This window comes from Ambystoma mexicanum, unplaced genomic scaffold, assembly GCF_040938575.1.
Source record: "Ambystoma mexicanum isolate Mex_15411 unplaced genomic scaffold, UKY_AmexF1_1 Mex_scaf10, whole genome shotgun sequence".
NCBI classification, from domain to species: Eukaryota; Metazoa; Chordata; class Amphibia; order Caudata; family Ambystomatidae; genus Ambystoma; species Ambystoma mexicanum.
The window spans coordinates 2,387,501-2,392,500 of NW_027182325.1; the positions used below are offsets into that span (position 1 = coordinate 2,387,501).

General features: G+C 46.3%; 11 non-coding genes and 4 pseudogenes across 11 annotated transcripts; all 15 read left to right on the forward strand.

Annotated features, from left to right (window-relative positions):
- The first annotated feature begins 369 nt into the window (after positions 1 to 369).
- On the forward strand, positions 370 to 488 carry LOC138549109 (5S ribosomal RNA). The gene has a single exon (XR_011292894.1). It is a non-coding gene; the product is annotated as a 5S ribosomal RNA (ribosomal RNA).
- A 106-nt stretch (positions 489 to 594) lies between these two features.
- LOC138546715 (5S ribosomal RNA) lies at positions 595 to 703 on the forward strand (annotated as a pseudogene).
- A 463-nt stretch (positions 704 to 1,166) lies between these two features.
- LOC138542298 (5S ribosomal RNA) lies at positions 1,167 to 1,285 on the forward strand. The gene has a single exon (XR_011290285.1). It is a non-coding gene; the product is annotated as a 5S ribosomal RNA (ribosomal RNA).
- Positions 1,286 to 1,391: 106 nt separating this feature from the next.
- On the forward strand, positions 1,392 to 1,510 carry LOC138542948 (5S ribosomal RNA). Its single transcript, XR_011290554.1, has one exon. It is a non-coding gene; the product is annotated as a 5S ribosomal RNA (ribosomal RNA).
- A 106-nt stretch (positions 1,511 to 1,616) lies between these two features.
- Positions 1,617 to 1,735, forward strand: LOC138541982 (5S ribosomal RNA). Its single transcript, XR_011289974.1, has one exon. It is a non-coding gene; the product is annotated as a 5S ribosomal RNA (ribosomal RNA).
- A 105-nt stretch (positions 1,736 to 1,840) lies between these two features.
- On the forward strand, positions 1,841 to 1,949 carry LOC138543596 (5S ribosomal RNA; annotated as a pseudogene).
- Positions 1,950 to 2,413: 464 nt separating this feature from the next.
- Positions 2,414 to 2,532, forward strand: LOC138538808 (5S ribosomal RNA). Its single transcript, XR_011286895.1, has one exon. It is a non-coding gene; the product is annotated as a 5S ribosomal RNA (ribosomal RNA).
- Positions 2,533 to 2,638: 106 nt separating this feature from the next.
- LOC138542021 (5S ribosomal RNA) lies at positions 2,639 to 2,757 on the forward strand. The gene has a single exon (XR_011290012.1). It is a non-coding gene; the product is annotated as a 5S ribosomal RNA (ribosomal RNA).
- A 105-nt stretch (positions 2,758 to 2,862) lies between these two features.
- LOC138541965 (5S ribosomal RNA) lies at positions 2,863 to 2,981 on the forward strand. Its single transcript, XR_011289957.1, has one exon. It is a non-coding gene; the product is annotated as a 5S ribosomal RNA (ribosomal RNA).
- Positions 2,982 to 3,087: 106 nt separating this feature from the next.
- Positions 3,088 to 3,206, forward strand: LOC138548072 (5S ribosomal RNA). Its single transcript, XR_011291887.1, has one exon. It is a non-coding gene; the product is annotated as a 5S ribosomal RNA (ribosomal RNA).
- A 106-nt stretch (positions 3,207 to 3,312) lies between these two features.
- LOC138546677 (5S ribosomal RNA) lies at positions 3,313 to 3,421 on the forward strand (annotated as a pseudogene).
- Positions 3,422 to 3,874: 453 nt separating this feature from the next.
- LOC138550950 (5S ribosomal RNA) lies at positions 3,875 to 3,993 on the forward strand. Its single transcript, XR_011294691.1, has one exon. It is a non-coding gene; the product is annotated as a 5S ribosomal RNA (ribosomal RNA).
- A 106-nt stretch (positions 3,994 to 4,099) lies between these two features.
- On the forward strand, positions 4,100 to 4,218 carry LOC138542960 (5S ribosomal RNA). The gene has a single exon (XR_011290556.1). It is a non-coding gene; the product is annotated as a 5S ribosomal RNA (ribosomal RNA).
- A 106-nt stretch (positions 4,219 to 4,324) lies between these two features.
- Positions 4,325 to 4,443, forward strand: LOC138550829 (5S ribosomal RNA). The gene has a single exon (XR_011294574.1). It is a non-coding gene; the product is annotated as a 5S ribosomal RNA (ribosomal RNA).
- Positions 4,444 to 4,548: 105 nt separating this feature from the next.
- LOC138544155 (5S ribosomal RNA) lies at positions 4,549 to 4,657 on the forward strand (annotated as a pseudogene).
- The last annotated feature ends 343 nt before the right edge of the window (positions 4,658 to 5,000 follow it).

Here is a 5,000-nt window from a genome sequence, read left to right on the forward strand (position 1 = left end):
TTATAGCGGAAATGTTGGACAACATCATGAGGGCTGGAGCTACCTTTTTACATAGAATTAGCATACAGGTAGTGTGTTCATGGGTAATAAATCGACTTTCACATGTAATGCAGTACAGAGAATATTGAGTCCTTCAAGAGGCATGAAAGAAAACCATTATTGTGTTGATTGTTCTCTCCACCTCCCTGCAACAGACACAGGATGGATGAATTAAAGTTATCCTACCAGACATAGGAGTCCTGAATGGGCCCACCAGTCTTATATATCTCGCCTGATCGAGCGATGAGCGTGGTATCATGTTGCAAGTGGCTGCATGGCTTAGCTTACTAAATGCAAATGCATAAGAGTAATATTCTTAGCATTCCTAGAGCCTACGGCCACACCACACTGAATGCACCCGATCTCGTCTGATCTCGGAAGTTAAGCAGTGTCAGGCCTAGTTAGTACCTGGATGGGAGACCGCCTGGGAATACCAGGTGCTGTAGGCTTTTTTGTGCTCCAAGTTCAGGAAGTGAGCCATTTCACAATTGCCTTTCAAAACTGCAAGGTCTAGCCGACTAGATGCTTAAAAGTACAAAACTCACTAGGCCCAGAGCCTACGGCCACACCACACTGAATGTGCCCAATCTCGGAAGCTAAGCAGGGTCGGGCCTAGTTAGTACCTGGATGGGAGACTGCCTGGGAATACCAGGTGCTGTAGGCTTTTTTGTGCTCCATGATTAGTAATTGCGCAACTTCTCAATTATTTTTCAAATTTGGTATGTTTCCAAAATAATTGTATCCCGTTTTATAGCGGAAATGTTGGACAACATCATGAGGGCTGGAGCTACCTTTTTACATAGAATTAGCATACAGGTAGTGTGTTCATGGGTAATAAATCGACTTTCACATGTAATGCAGTACAGAGAATATTGAGTCCTTCAAGAGGCATGAAAGAAAACCATTATTGTGTTGATTGTTCTCTCCACCTCTCTGCAACAGACACAGGATGGATGAATTAAAGTTATCCTACCAGACATAGGAGTCCTGAATGGGCCCACCAGTCTTATATATCTCGCCTGATCGAGCCTGATCGAGCGATGAGCGTGGTATCATGTTGCAAGTGGCTGCATGGCTTAGCTTACTAAATGCAAATGCATAAAAGTAATATTCTTAGCATTTCTAGAGCCTACGGCCACACCACACTGAATGCACCCGATCTCGTCTGATCACGGAAGTTAAGCAGTGTCAGGCCTAGTTAGTACCTGGATGGGAGACTGCCTGGGAATACCAGGTGCTGTAGGCTTTTTTGTGCTCCAAGTTCAGGAAGTGAGCCCTTTCTCAATTGCCTTTTAAAACTGCAAGGTCTAGCCGACTAGATGCTTAAAAGTACAACACTCACTAGGCCCAGAGCCTACGGCCACACCACACTGAATGCGCCTGATCTCGTCTGATCTCAGAAGCTAAGCAGTGTCGGGCCTAGTTAGTACCTGGATGGGAGACCGCCTGGGAATACCAGGTGCTGTAGGCTTTTTTGTACTCCAAGTTCAGGAAGTGAGCCATTTCTCAATTGCCTTTCAAAACTGCAAGGTCTAGCCGACTAGATGCTTAAAAGTACAAAACTCACTAGGCCCAGAGCCTACGGCCACACCACACTGAATGCGCCCAATCTTGTCTGATCTCGGAAGCTAAGCAGTGTCGGGCCTAGTTAGTACCTGGATGGGAGACCACCTGGGAATACCAGGTGCTGTAGGCTTTTTTGTGCTCCAAGTTCAGGAAGTGAGCCATTTCACAATTGCCTTTCAAAACTGCAAGGTCTAGCCGACTAGATGCTTAAAAGTACAAACTCACTAGGCCCAGAGCCTACGGCCACACCACACTGAATGCGCCCGATCTCGGAAGCTAAGCAGGGTCGGGCCTAGTTAGTACCTGGATGGGAGACTGCCTGGGAATACCAGGTGCTGTAGGCTTTTTTTGTGCTCCATGATTAGTAATTGCGCAACTTCTCAATTATTTTTCAAATTTGGTATGTTTCCAAAATAATTGTATCCCGTTTTATAGCGGAAATGTTGGACAACATCATGAGGGCTGGAGCTACCTTTTTACATAGAATTAGCATACAGGTAGTGTGTTCATGGGTAATAAATCGACTTTCACATGTAATGCAGTACAGAGAATATTGAGTCCTTCAAGAGGCATGAAAGAAAACCATTATTGTGTTGATTGTTCTCTCCACCTCCCTGCAACAGACACAGGATGGATGAATTAAAGTTATCCTACCAGACATAGGAGTCCTGAATGGGCCCACCAGTCTTATATATCTCGCCTGATCGAGCCTGATCGAGCGATGAGCGTGGTATCATGTTGCAAGTGGCTGCATGGCTTAGCTTACTAAATGCAAATGCATAAGAGTAATATTCTTAGCATTCCTAGAGCCTACGGCCACACCACACTGAATGCACCCGATCTCGACTGATCTCGGAAGTTAAGCAGTGTCAGGCCTAGTTAGTACCTGGATGGGAGACCGCCTGGGAATACCAGGTGCTGTAGGCTTTTTTGTGCTCCAAGTTCAGGAAGTGAGCCCTTTCTCAATTGCCTTTTAAAACTGCAAGGTCTAGCCGACTAGATGCTTAAAAGTACAAAACTCACTAGGCCCAGAGCCTACGGCCACACCACACTGAATGTGCCTGATCTCGTCTGATCTCAGAAGCTAAGCAGTGTTGGGCCTAGTTAGTACCTGGATGGAAGACCGCCTGGGAATACCAAGTGCTGTAGGCTTTTTTGTACTCCAAGTTCAGGAAGTGAGCCATTTCTCAATTGCCTTTCAAAACTGCAAGGTCTAGCCGACTAGATGCTTAAAAGTACAAACTCACAAGAACCAGAGCCTACGGCCACACCACACTGAATGCGCCCGATCTCGTCTGGTCTTGGAAGCTAAGCAGTGTCGGGCCTCGTTAGTACCTGGATGGGAGACCGCCTGGGAATACCAGGTGCTGTAGGCTTTTTTGTGCTCCAAGTTCAGGAAGTGAGCCATTTCTCAATTGCCTTTCAAAACTGCAAGGTCTAGCTGACTAGATGCTTAAAAGTACAAAACTCACTAGGCCCAGAGCCTACGGCCACACCACACTGATTGCGCCCGATCTCGTCTGATCTCGGAAGCTAAGCAGTGTCGGGCCTAGTTAGTACCTGGATGGGAGACCACCTGGGAATACCAGGTGCTGTAGGCTTTTTTGTGCTCCAAGTTCAGGAAGTGAGCCATTTCACAATTGCCTTTCAAAACTGCAAGGTCTAGCCGACTAGATGCTTAAAAGTACAAAACTCACTAGGCCCAGAGCCTACGGCCACACCACACTGAATGTGCCTGATCTCAGAAGCTAAGCAGGGTCAGGCCTAGTTAGTACCTGGATGGGAGACTGCCTGGGAATACCAGGTGCTGTAGGCTTTTTTGTGCTCCATGATTAGTAATTGCGCAACTTCTCAATTATTTTTCAAATTTGGTATGTTTCCAAAATAATTGTATCCCGTTTTATAGCGGAAATGTTGGACAACATCATGAGGGCTGGAGCTACCTTTTTACATAGAATTAGCATACAGGTAGTGTGTTCATGGGTAATAAATCGACTTTCACATGTAATGCAGTACAGAGAATATTGAGTCCTTCAAGAGGCATGAAAGAAAACCATTATTGTGTTGATTGTTCTCTCCACCTCCCTGCAACAGACACAGGATGGATGAATTAAAGTTATCCTACCAGACATAGGAGTCCTGAATGGGCCCACCAGTCTTATATATCTCGCCTGATCGAGCGATGAGCGTGGTATCATGTTGCAAGTGGCTGCATGGCTTAGCTTACTAAATGCAAATGCATAAGAGTAATATTCTTAGCATTCCTAGAGCCTATGGCCACACCACACTGAATGCACCCGATCTCGTCTGATCTCGGAAGTTAAGCAGTGTCAGGCCTAGTTAGTACCTGGATGGGAGACCGCCTGGGAATACCAGGTGCTGTAGGCTTTTTTGTGCTCCAAGTTCAGGAAGTGAGCCCTTTCTCAATTGCCTTTTAAAACTGCAAGGTCTAGCCGACTAGATGCTTAAAAGTACAACACTCACTAGGCCCAGAGCCTACGGCCACACCACACTGAATGCGCCTGATCTCGTCTGATCTCAGAAGCTAAGCAGTGTCGGGCCTAGTTAGTACCTGGATGGGAGACCGCCTGGGAATACCAGGTGCTGTAGGCTTTTTTGTACTCCAAGTTCAGGAAGTGAGCCATTTCTCAATTGCCTTTCAAAACTGCAAGGTCTAGCCGACTAGATGCTTAAAAGTACAAAACTCACTAGGCCCAGAGCCTACGGCCACACCACACTGAATGCGCCCGATCTCGTCTGATCTCGGAAGCTAAGCAGGGTCGGGCCTAGTTAGTACCTGGATGGGAGACCACCTGGGAATACCAGGTGCTGTAGGCTTTTTTGTGCTCCAAGTTCAGGAAGTGAGCCATTTCACAATTGCCTTTCAAAACTGCAAGGTCTAGCCGACTAGATGCTTAAAAGTACAAACTCACTAGGCCCAGAGCCTGCGGCCACACCACACTGAATGCGCCCGATCTCGGAAGCTAAGCAGGGTCGGGCCTAGTTAGTACCTGGATGGGAGACTGCCTGGGAATACCAGGTGCTGTAGGCTTTTTTTGTGCTCCATGATTAGTAATTGCGCAACTTCTCAATTATTTTTCAAATTTGGTATGTTTCCAAAATAATTGTATCCCGTTTTATAGCGGAAATGTTGGACAACATCATGAGGGCTGGAGCTACCTTTTTACATAGAATTAGCATACAGGTAGTGTGTTCATGGGTAATAAATCGACTTTCACATGTAATGCAGTACAGAGAATATTGAGTCCTTCAAGAGGCATGAAAGAAAACCATTATTGTGTTGATTGTTCTCTCCACCTCCCTGCAACAGACACAGGATGGATGAATTAAAGTTATCCTACCAGACATAGGAGTCCTGAATGGGCCCACCAGTC